The 12,445-nt window shown below is 48.5% G+C and overlaps 1 protein-coding gene across 11 annotated transcripts in view; it reads right to left on the reverse strand.

Annotated features, from left to right (window-relative positions):
* RAB27A (RAB27A, member RAS oncogene family) overlaps positions 1-12,445 on the reverse strand; it is a 538,796-nt gene that overhangs the window by 44,816 nt on the left and 481,535 nt on the right. The window lies entirely within an intron of this gene.

Genomic DNA, 12,445 nt, shown 5'->3' on the forward strand with positions numbered 1-12,445 from the left:
CAAACAGTTGGACTGTTTTCCTTAGCGGTCTGGCCTTGGTCTTCATAGTAGAGGACCGCTCTTTGCACATCTAGAGTGTGTAGTTTCACCTCAGCAGAGCTTTTGGGTTCTTAGAAGAAGGCCGGAAGCTGGATTTCAGCAGATAAGAGATAAGGCGAGGCAATGGTCTTATCTAGTTGCCGAGGGACACACGCGTGTATCAACCAAAACAACAAAAAATTGCCCATAGGCCTTTGCTGTAATCATTCAAAAAACGAATTATTTGTCCACTAGCATTGTTGTTGCATCCTCTAACTGCTGATTGGAAAAGGGAATCCATAGGGGCCAGTGGCAAACATAGGCTTCGCCTGTAAGAAGGGGTCATTTAGAAATATCAAGACCCGTTAGCATTGTCAATAACTAACCAACAATACTTTAAAGAGATTAATTTAAATGCTCATAGGGGAAACGCACCCCATCATTATTTAATGCAAATATATTGCTCATAGGGCAAGCGTGAAATTTAGAAATAAACTTAGGTGAGAACCAAGGGTGTGTTCGTAGAACCAGTTTATCCTTATGAACAGTTAAGAAAGGATCCTGCACTAACAGAGCCTGAATTTCGCTGACCCTTCTTATGGATGTAACGGCTACTAAGAAGGCAGTTTTATAGGTCAGGTGTTTGAGACTGGCTTTATGCATGGGTTCAAATGGTGGGCCCATGAGCTTAGCAAGCACCATATTAAGGTCCCAACCAGGTGGTGGGTTTGAAATTGGGGGGTGGAGTCTCTTTACCCCTTCCATGAAGGCTTTAACCACTGGTACCTTCCACCACGAAACCTTGTTGTGTGAAGTGGTGTAGGCTGAAAGCGCTGCCAGATGTACCTTTATTGAGTTAAATACCAGGCCTGCGTCCAGCAGGTGGAGCATGTAAGTGACAATATGGGAAGGAGTGCAATCAACTGGGTTGATTTGCTTATTCTGGCACCAGATAACAAATCTTTTCCATTTATCAAAGTAACAGTGCCTCGTGTTAGGTTTCCTGGATTCCTTTTGGATGTCCATACATCTCTGTGGTAAGTTGAGATGTCCAAACTCTATGACTTCAGGAGCCATGCTGCCAGGTTCTTTGAGCTGGGTTGAGGATGCACTGTGTGACCTTGGTGTTGGGACAGTAGGTTGTACCAGCACGGGAGTCTGATGGGTTCGCACACTGCTAGTCTGCGTAGGTGTGGGAACCACGGTTGCCTCGCCCACATGGGAGCAACTAGGATTAGCGTCATTGATTCCCTGTGCATCTTGTTGACCTTCCTTATCAGAGGAGTTGGTGGAAAAGCATAGGCAAACATCCCTGACCAGTTCATCCACAGGGCGTTCCCCTTGGAGTCTGGCTGGGGGAACCTGGATGTGAATCCTGGGCATTGCCTGTTTTCGCTTGTGGCGAATAGGTCTATAGTGGGGAAACCCCACTGTGAGAAGATGTCCTCTATGACTTCTCTGAGTAGACACCATTCATGTTCTTTTGGGAGGGGATCTCTGCTCAAAGTGTCCGCTAGCGAATTGAGATGCCCTGGAACGTGTTGAGATGACAGGTAAATGTTCCATGTGAGTGCTCATTTCCAGATTTTCTGGGCAAGCTTGGACAGATTTGGCGAACAAGTCCCTCCCTGTTTGTAAAACATCGCTGTTGTGCTGTTTTTCAAGATCTGCACTGACAGGTTCAACAGGTGGGGCTCGAACGCTTGAAGCACTCAGAATACTGCCAGAAGCTCTAGCAGATTGATATGATTCTTGGCCACTGTGTGAGACCAGAGACCCTGAGCTGTGTGGTAAAGGAGGTGTGCTCCCCACCCTGACAGGGATGCGTCTGTAGTGACTACAGCCTGTACCTCTGGATCGTAAAAGGGTTTCCCCTTTGACAGGTTTTCTCTTGTCCACCAGTGAAGACTTTGTACGAAACGACCACTAGATCATCCCACTGACCACTTGCCTGAGACCACTGTTTCGCCAACGATTCTTGCATGGGTCGCATGCACAGGTGCGCGTGGGGGACCAGATAAATACATGACGCCATCATGCCTAGCAAATGCATCGCTTTGCGCACCCTTATCTGGCGACCGGGCTGATTATAGAGGAATTTGCAGTAGTAGATTCCGAATTCTTTCCTCTGATGGAAAGGCCAACCCCTCTTGAGTGTTTAGGACAGCTCCTAGGAACTGTTTGGAGGTGCTTGGCACCAGGCTTGATTTTTTCTCGTTTATGGAGAAACCCAATTTAAAGAGGAGGTTGATCGTTCTTTGAATGTTTGCTCTGAAAATTACTGGGGTCTCCCCCGTGATGAGCCAGTCGTCCAGGTAAGGGTACATTGGGATAGCCTCCCTGTGTAGGTGTGCCACCGCCAGTACCTTGTGAATACCCTTGGAGCTGAGGCTATACAGAAGGGCAGCACCTTGAACTGGTAGTGCTGACTGTCCACCTTGAAGCGCAAGAATCTTCTGTGCGCTGGGAACATGGAAATATGAAAATAGGCATCTTTCATGTCCAATGTTGCCATGTAATCCCCCTTTCTTAGGAGGGGGATTACCTCTTGAAGAGTAGTCATGAGAAACTTTTGGGGCTTGACATACTTGTTTGCAGGGCATAAGTCTAATACTGGGCGCATTGTTAGATTTTTTTTTGCACAAGGAAGTAAGTTGAATAAATACCCTTGTTTACCTGGTTGCCTGGGAGGAGTTCTATTGCGTCCTTTGCTAGAAGATTGACGATCTCCTCGAGGAGGATCTTCTGGTGGTCTGAGGAATATATCTTTTGATGTGGAGGGTGGTTTCGGGGACGCTCGAGTAATTCTATGCAGTATCCAGCGGACACTGTGGACCGCACCCATCTGTCTGATGTGATCCCTTCCCAAGCTTGGGTGAAGTTGGTAATGCGTCCCCCTACTGGGGATGCGTGAGAAGGGACCCTGAACGCGGCGTCACTGTTTTGCGGGAGGCGTGCCACCTCTGCTGGGGCTGCCTCTACCCTTACCACGGCCCCTCTTGTTTCCTCTGCTGTAACTCTGGGTAGACTGTTGGTTGTTACCCCATGAAGTACCCTGCCCCTGTGAATAGTTGGACTCTTTGTGAATTTTGGCCGCGTGGGCGACGAAAATTACTATTGCCTCTTTGATTAGGGGGCTTGTTGGTCAACTGTCCCAGGGATTTCAGAGTCTTATACTCATCTTTGGCATTTTTTAATGCGTCCTCTATCGCTCTGCCAAACAGTAGATTAGGCTCCACCGGCATGTCGATTAGGGATGCTTGTGTCTCGGGTTTAAAGCCTGACTGTCTTAACCAAGCATGCTCTTAATGACAGTGCTCTCTGCTATTAGCCTACCGGCGTTATCTACGGCAACAAAGGTTGCCTTAAGGATGCAACCTCTCCCCTACAACGCAATCTGGGCCAACTGGCCCTTTAAGGGTTCCAGTGCGGAGTCAATGAGGGCAGCTACTTGCTCCCACTGGTGGCAGTTGTAACTAGCCAGCAGAGTGGTGGAGTTGGCAATCCTTGCCTGGTAAGCGGAAGTGGAGGCCACCTTCCTTCCCAACCCGTAGATTTTCTTGCTCTCCTTGTCGGGGGAGCCTCAGATGATGATAGAGGCATTCCTGCCCTCTTCCGGGTATTAGTAACTACCAGGGAGTCGGGCTTCAGTTGCCCCCTTTTGTAAAGCGGGTCTGATTGGGCTGCCCTGAACAATTTCTTGACTCTGGGGTTTACTGCCCTGGTGAGGTTAGGAGTGAGAAGGGAAGGGTCAATTCTCCGTTGGATGGACTTGAGAACTGGAATGGCTTGGGCAATGGGTTTCTTTTCTCCTACTAGTTCCTCAGCAAAGTCCCTCTCCTCCTGTGCTCCCTGAGTGTCTATGCGGAAGTGCTCTGCTGCTCTAGTCAGGACCTCATTTAGGAGGGGCTGGTTGTTGACTGGAGAGTCTGTAACTTGTGGTTCTTTACCTACAGGGGAGTCTATTCTGTAGACTTCTGGGTCATCTTCCTCCTCATCTTGGTCCTCGTCGGCCCCAGTTTGGTCGTCCAACGTTACTAAGTCTGGATCCTCATCCTGTAGTGGATCCTCACTATACTGGGTGTAAGGCAGGAAGTGAGAAGGGCCTGAAGACAGATCTTGTGTTGGAGTCTTAAACCGAGGTTTCTTACCTGGGGGCTGAGGGTCCCTAGATCCTGAGGGAGTAGCACCGTCAGGGGTATAGATGAGGAAGTGTTCTGGGTTCTTGGAGTAAAAGTCAGCCAGGGAAGACATTCTCATCATTACCCTGTCTATATCTTCACTGCTCCATTTTCTGGAGCTGGGAATGACAATTCCATGAGAGGGTTCCCCTTCTATTCCCATATCGAGCGGAGTAGGAGGAACCAGTTTGGAGTTAGGGGCAGGGACAGAGGTCTTGGATTTCTGCTCATCTGAAGACATTTGGCTGTCCTTAAGTGTTTGTGGTGCAGAAGAAGAGAGAGATGGCTTCTTCTGCTGTGTACCCCCTTCCCCATGAGTAGAAAGTGTGTTTCCCTGGTGTTTTCACCTTCTCTGAGGTATCCGACGCCTGGTGTCGAGATCCGGGGGTACTGCCTATTACATTAGAGTGTGCATGTCGGGACTCGGAGGCAGGCGCCGAAAGGGCTGCCGGAGCCAACTTCTGTTGTGCGGGCTGGGGGTGGAGGTCGGATTAGTCTTCTGACGAGAGTACCTCCATGACTTTGGTGAGTGAGGCACCTTTGGCAACTGTGGACCGTTGCCTGGTGTCATGCAGCGATCTTGACCGAGAATGCCCAGAGGACAACGAATCGGTGGACCACTCTCTGCGTGCCTCTTTCCGGGAACTCGACATGCGTGTCGAGTCTTGGTTGGACTTTGAGTATTTAGGTGTAGAAGTGGTGTGGGTAGCGCTCATGTCGCTGGGTGTGTTCCCCATAACTGCCCTGCCGGACTGCCTTCCGAGGTCGGGAACTTGCGCTTGGGCTTCTTTCGACACGTCGGTGCCCTCGCCGTCCGAAAGTACGACGTCGCTGCCATCACTGAAGGTGCCCTCCGCTTCCATGGCTTCGCGTTGCCTGGCATGGTGGTCCCCAACGTTTGGTCAAGCGGTCCTCAAGTGTCTTAGCCTTGAACTGGCTAAACGCTCTGCAGCTCGCCTCGGGGTGGTTCCTCAGCAAGCAGAGGTTACAGGTGGCGCGTTTGTCAACCCAAGGATACTTGCGGTTGCACTTGGGGCCGAATTTGAAAGGGGGTACCCTCCATACGCACCCTGTGGCAGCGGGCAAGTGTGTGTAGGAAAATATATACGAGTGTAGAGTATGTTACCACCCCCCACTCTCCCCACTTGCAGGGCCGAGGCCAGAGGCCGTCCAAGGCCCGGACCGAGGCCAGCGGCCTTCCTAGGCCCAGAGTCTGTCGTGCAGCTCTCGACCGGTTCTTTCTTCTCCGGGCCGGCGTCGAACTTCAAAACTCGATGATTCGACGTGGGAGTGGAAGAAACAGGGAATAATTATTGATTTTTAGCAAAATATGGCTGAAAGCCGGGAACCCCACGGAATGCTTCCGTCAAGTATGGCGGAAAAAAACAATCTGAGGGTCCTACTCGCGTGAGGGATCATGGGTACAGTGGACGTCACACTAGGGATAGTATTACTGGCACGCCCTGTGTCGACGCCCATTTTCGAGTTTCGAAAAACAAACTGTAATACTCTGCAGCTTCCACTAGATGTCTGCCTATGCACAGCACAGCATGTGAACTAAGCAGATTCCACAAGCCTCAGAAATATATATATATATATATATATATATATACATACACACACACACATACACACAAACACACACACCACCCCCCAAACTTTTTTTTTATCGTGGTACTCTGGGCCTCGAGGAGGAGAGGAGGAGGAAAGGAGGAGAGGGGGCAGTAAAAAGATTAAGGAATGTAAGGAGTGCGGCGAACCATAAACACAAATGCAGTACCACTATCGCCGGTCCCTCCTAGGTTTTAATTCTGATTTACATTTTAAAAAAAAAAATCTGAGGCTGCCATCCATTATCATTTGCCAACACATTTCCGCAATACACACCAATAAAACGACTCTTTGAGGGGCATATTTACATTTAACTGTGGAAGCGGGCGAAGCGTACAATGATTCCTTGTGGGAATTCAGGGCCGGGAGGATAGCTCAGGGGCAACGCATACGTCGTCGAAGCAAGACAACGCAGAGCAACACAGGGTCAAAGCTCAGTCCAGCTCTTAGAGACTGGACCCCTGTATTAAGCGAGTTATAAAAGATGAATTAATTAACCAAGCATGTTACTTGGACAGCATTTCTACGGATTTCCACGAGCATGTGCTGTCACAAGTTTCACCCCTTCTCACCTGTCTTTCCTTTCTTGTGACGCTCTTGGAGGTAGGTTCTTTCTTCCTAACTGTCTGGGACTTGTACAAGCCTAGACGCGGGTCTTCGGAGTCCAGCGTGAAGATGCAGCCTTCCGACAGAAGATTACCGCTTCCGAGCGAGGAACCAGGAAGCAGACAAAGGACCCGAAGGAACGGGTAAATTCCAGGAATAGTCCGCAAATTTTGGGGAAAGGGTAGGGTGAGTTGGATACCAGGAAAGGAGGAGGAAAAAGGAATATCTGGGAGAGCAAAGCGAACTTTCAGAACGCACATCTAGCTACACCAAGCAGTAGCGTTGAGACGCGCGGCGCCGCGTAGGTGTGGCCTTTTTCTAGGAAGCAGAACAGAGTAAGAAAGGAATGACACGGCGCGCTTCGGAAGCGTCGGCCATGTTGGTAGGACCGCGGAGTAGACACTGCTGTGCATCATGGACCACGAAATCCAAAAGGGGCAAACACGGTGGTTCATGACAGCATGCCTCCTCCTAAGCCCGGCTCCACCGGGTTTGCCTGGGTGGATCCGATGATATCTTCTTAGCAGGCGAGGGGCATTCATGTTTGAGACCGGTTCCCAGGTACGCTCACTGGGAGGGTACCCCTTCCATTCAACCAGGTACTGGAGTTGGCCACGTCTGTATCTGGAATCACATATCCTGGAGACCTCGAACTCAAGTTGTTTATTGACGAACACTGGAGGGGGTCTAGGAGCAGTCCGGGTGGAATGTATAAACGGTTTCAACCAAGAAGTGTGGAAGACTGGATGAATCCTTTTCCAGCAATCTGGCAGTTGGAGTCGGTAGGCTACTGGATTGATGATTTCCTTTATAGAAAAGGGTCCATAATACTTGGCCGTAGATGCCGTGGAAGAAGCTTTGAGGACAGCCAGACCTTATCTCCAACTATATAAGGAGGACTTGGTCTCCTTTTGGTGTCTGCGTAATGTTTGACATCCTTCCTGGCCTTTTCCAATCGTTCCTTAGCGTCTTTGTGGATATCGATTAAGGTTTCAAACCAGGAGTTGACTGTAGGGACTGGAGTTGAATGAGGTAGTATAGATGGTAGCACTGAAGGATGAAACCCCAGACTACAGTAGAAGGGACTGGTCTTGATGGCTGAATGGTCCGAGTTGTTGTAAGCAAACTCGGCCACAGGAATCAAAAGTGACCAATCATCCTGGACTTTGGTAGAAAAACAACGAAGATACTGCTCTAAAGTCTGATTGACTCGTTCCGTAGCTCTGTTGGTTTGCGGGTGGTAACCGGATGATAATGCACGCTGAATACCCAATATTTGACATAGGTGTTTCCAAAATTGGGATATGTATTGGGGCCCTCTGTCTGAGATGATTTTCGAAGGCAGTCCATGAAGTCTGAATATGTGTTCCAGGAAGATTCCAGCCAGTTCTGACGAAGATGGTAGCTTGAGCAGAGGTGTAAAATGAGCCATGTGAGTGAACAGATCAATAGTAACCACCATGGTCGTGTATCCTCTGGATGGAGGTAGCTCCACGATGAAATCTGTGGCGATGATTTCCCAAGGCCGTGTTGGCATTGCTGGTTGGTGTAAGAGACCTGCTGGCCTTCTGTTATCATGTTTATTCTGGTTACAGACTGCACAGGACTAAACATAGGTTCTTACATCATCTTTCATCCGTGGCCACCAGAATTGTCTCTGAATATGATGAAGGGTGGAAGTGATGCCTCGATGTCCGGAATGGAAAGTGTCATGACAAAGATGGATAATCATGGTTCTCAAGTTGTCCGTGGGCACAGCCAGCTTGTTCTCTTTGAAGAGGTAACCATCCTTTGTGTCCAAAGACCATTGGTTCCTTCCAATGTAATCCTTCCAGAACTCAGAGGATGGGATTGCAGCTCAGATCTTTTCCAGCAGGGAGTCAGCTTGAGCCACGAACACTGAGTTCGGAAACATCTTGGGAAAGGAGCGTGCCCTGAGAGGCTCATAGTCAGGATGTCTGGAAGGGGCGTCAGCAATTACATTTTGTGTTCCAGGAAGATGAAGTATTTGGAACTGGTATTGAGCACACAAAAAAGCCCAACGGGCCTGTCGGCTGTTTCTGCACTCCAGGGACTTTAGGATTTGCCAATTCCAATGGTCCGTGCGAACTTGTACTGGGTGTTTGGCTCCCAGAAGGAGGTGACACCAGTCGGTGAAGGCTTGTCAGATGGCTAGCAACTTCTTTTGCAGGACGGAATAGTGAGTTTCACTGGGAGTAAGAGTACGGGATAGGTAGGCTATCGGATGTTCCTTCTTGTCGTCAAGTTCCTGTTTCAAGACTGCTCCGATGGCGTAATCCGATGCATCAGTCTCAACTAGGAAGGGTCGGTCTGTATCCGGTTGCGCTAGAATGGGAGCCCGAGTGAATTCCGATTTTAATCATTGAAACGCCGACTCCTGAGCGGAGGTCCACTGAAATGGAGTGTCTTTCTTAAGAAGTGTTACAATAGGGTGTACAATGTCAGAAAATGTGGGTATGAATTTCCTGTAAAAGTTAGCAAGTCCCAGGAAGGATTGGATGTGTTTCACAGTAGTAGGAACAGGCCAAGACAGGATGCAATCGACCTTGGAAGTATCCATTCCGATGCCCTTGGAGCTAAGAACAAAGCCAAGGTAATGAACAATTGGTACATGGAATAGGCATTTTTCAGGCTTGGCTAAGAGCTTATGTTCACGTAAACGCTGTAGAACTGCCTTCACATGTTCTTGATGTTTTCCAGGATCCTTGGAGTAAATCAATATGCCGTCTAGGTACACTATGATGAAAAGAAACAACATATCAGAAAACACCTGATCCATGAAACGCTGAAACACGGCGGGAGCATTAGCAAGACCAAGGGGCATTACCAGATACTGAAAGTGACCAAAGGGAGTTCTGAAAGCTGTTTTACACTCATCGCCTTCCTTTATACGAAAGAGATGGTAGGTGCCCCTGAGATCAAGCTTAGTGAAGATGACAGCTCCCCTCACAGCCTCCAAGATATCTGAGATAAGGGGGAGAGGGTAACGATCCTTAAGAGGGCACTGGTTGAGGCCACGGTAATCCAGACAGGGTCTAGGTTCCTTGGAGTCCTTTTTCGGAATGAAGAAGAGAGAAGCACCAGCTGGGGACTTGGATGGTCGAATCGTTCCAATTGTTAGAATGGGGTCCAAATATTCTCAGAGTGCCCTCTTTTCTGGTTCAGACAAAATGAACATTCTTCCAAAAGGAATGACCGCTCCGTATCAATAGCACAATCCTCAGGTCTGTGAGGTGGGAGTGATTGAACAATGGCAGTTGAAAATACATCTGAGTAAGATTGATACATTCGGGGAATCCAGATGATGTTGGAGACAGTTTCTGAGGATTGCTCAGATTCCTGGAAATCGTCTGAAGGATGTGACAAGGTGTTAAGGGATAAACATTGAGACATACAATGTTCTGAACCGAGGAACAAGGACCCTGCTGCCCAAATGATGTAGGGATTGTGCTTTTGTAACCACGCCATACCCAAAACCAGAGGATAATGAGCCGATTTTACAATGTCAAATTTGAGGATTTCCTGATGATTATTTATTGACTATAGTAGATCCTTTGTTTGATGGGTTATGGGTCCAGAAGACAAGGGTCTGCCATCAATGGCTTCGACTGGTTGAATAATTTCTTCAAGTTCCCGGGGTATGTAATGTTCAACGACCCAATCATGGTCTATGAAGATGCCCATGGCGCCACAGTCCACTAAAGCCAGGATGGGATAGGACTCATTCTTGGAAAAAGATATTGTAGTCTGTAGGACCACAAGAGTATTCTGTCCAGGAGATCTCAAGGAGGGAATTGACGAGGAGCAATGGTCCTTCTCCAGAAGATGTGCTCCCCCTAGGATCGGGAGCTGGCGTTTCCAGAGTGTTGAGGTGGCGCTAAAGGACATTCTCTCACAAGATATTTGTCTGAGGCACAATACATACATAGCCCGGTGTTGATTCTGTGCATCCTTTACTGGGGGAATATAGGTCCTCGGAAAGCTCCCAATTGCATTGACTCAGGTTCAGAGGCTTGAGTGTGTGCTGCTTCTCTAGGACCAGGATAGTTTGCGACTGACTTAGGGGATTTTGATCTTGATTTCTTCTTCTCAGCCTTCCTTTCCTGGATCCTGAAGTCGATCTGTAGGGAAAGATCCAGGAGGGCTTGAAAGAAGCTGGGGCGAGCTACTCTGGCTAGTTCATCCTTTATCTCTTCATTTAAACCTCTTTGAAAGAGGGTAAAGCTAGCTTCTGGGGACCAGTCAGCTTCTTTGACTAGCTGCTTGAAGCGTGTGACATACGTGAGCATGTCCTGGTTCCATTGTTGGAATTAGAGTAGTCGTTCCTGCCCACTATATACGAGCTCAGGACGATCAAACATGGCCTTAAGAGCTTCTACAAACCCATCGTAGTCATCCAGGAGGGCATCGCCAGCATTGACTAAAGGGGTGGCCCAGGATAAGGCATTGCCCGTGAGATGAGATATCATGAAGCCGACCTTAGCTCGTGGAGTGGAAAAATATTACGGTTTGAAGGTGAAGTGTGCCAACCAGGAATCTAGGAAGGCCCGTAGAGTTTTGGATGATCCATCGAATTTGTCAACTACACTGCCTAACAGAAAGCTTTCCTTTGTAGCAGAATCCCTGGACAAAACCAGCTGCTTCAATGCAGCATTCTTCGCCTTTAGATTCTGAACTTCAGTGGTTAATTCTTGCATGCCTCGCATAAGGTCCTGTACAGCGGCTTCCATTTCTGTCTTTGTTTCAGGTTTTAGGCGTCTCAATCTGTCACAAGTTTCACCCCTTCTCACGTGTCTTTCCCTTTCTTGTGACACTCTTGGAGGTAGGTTCTTTCTTCCTAACTGTCCGGGTCTTGTACAAGCCTGGACGCGAGTCTTTGGAGTCCAGCGGGAAGTTGCAGACTTCCGACGGAAGAGTACTTCTTCTGTGCGAGGAACCAGGAAGCAGGCAAAGGACCCGAAGGATCGGGTAAATTCCAGGAATAGTCCGCGACGTTTGGGGAAAGGGCAGGGTGAGTTGGATACCAGGAAAGGAGGAGGAAAAAGGAATATCCGGGAGAGCGAAGCGAACTCCAGAACACACGTCTAGCTACACCAAGCAGTAGCGTTGAGATGCGTGGCGCCGCGTAGGTGTGGCCTTTTTCTAGGAAGCCGAACGGAGTAAGAGAGGAATGGCACGGCGTGCTTCGGAAGCGTCGGCCGTGTAGGCAGGACTGCAGAGTAGACACCGCGGCGCATCATGGACCACAAAGTCCAAAAGGGGCAAACACAGTGGTTCATGACATGTGCACCTCTGTTCTGGCAAAACTAACTTTAAGGCCATTGCATTAGGTACCACCAGTGTTTTTAGAATATTTAACTTGTCAAAATCCCAGTCTACATGGATCCCTTTGCCATCATTAATTTGGGCGATGCATGTTTTAAGCCTGCCAGGAGTACTGAAATGCACTCCACGTCTAAGACACATCAAATTATGAAGCCAAACTCAAGTGATCAAATAGTGAGCCAAGAGCTCTAGATGCGGCGCATGCGCAACAACAGCAGCAACAAGTGACCAGGTTTGTATGGAATCTAAGTAAAAGCAATCTGCAGTTATGGAACGCAGGGTGAACAATTATGATTGGCAAGCTACTAACTAGCCAGGCAAAGAAATCGCTTACCACCTGGCTGGAATTTTCTTTCTCCACATGCACACAGCAAGCCATACCCTATTCGCCAACTAACTGTGAATTATAACCCACAATTGGTTGCGGGAGAGGGTGGGAGCAGGGGGATTGCCCATTTTGTGGTCTCTTCCAAGACCACTGTAAGTTTCAAACCAGTCCAAGGTTCTCCATGCTAATGGTTAAAACAGAACATACTAAAATATCTAAACAGTGTCTGCTTACCAGCTAACTCAAGTGAGATGCAATCAATAAAGCTGGTCATCATCTTCATTGTACAAGACAAAGACATTGTGTGAAGTCGTACAATTCCCAAGGAACCCTTATCCCTATCCTTGGTTCAATT

This window comes from Ambystoma mexicanum, chromosome 11, assembly GCF_040938575.1.
Source record: "Ambystoma mexicanum isolate Mex_15411 chromosome 11, UKY_AmexF1_1, whole genome shotgun sequence".
Taxonomy (NCBI): Eukaryota; Metazoa; Chordata; class Amphibia; order Caudata; family Ambystomatidae; genus Ambystoma; species Ambystoma mexicanum.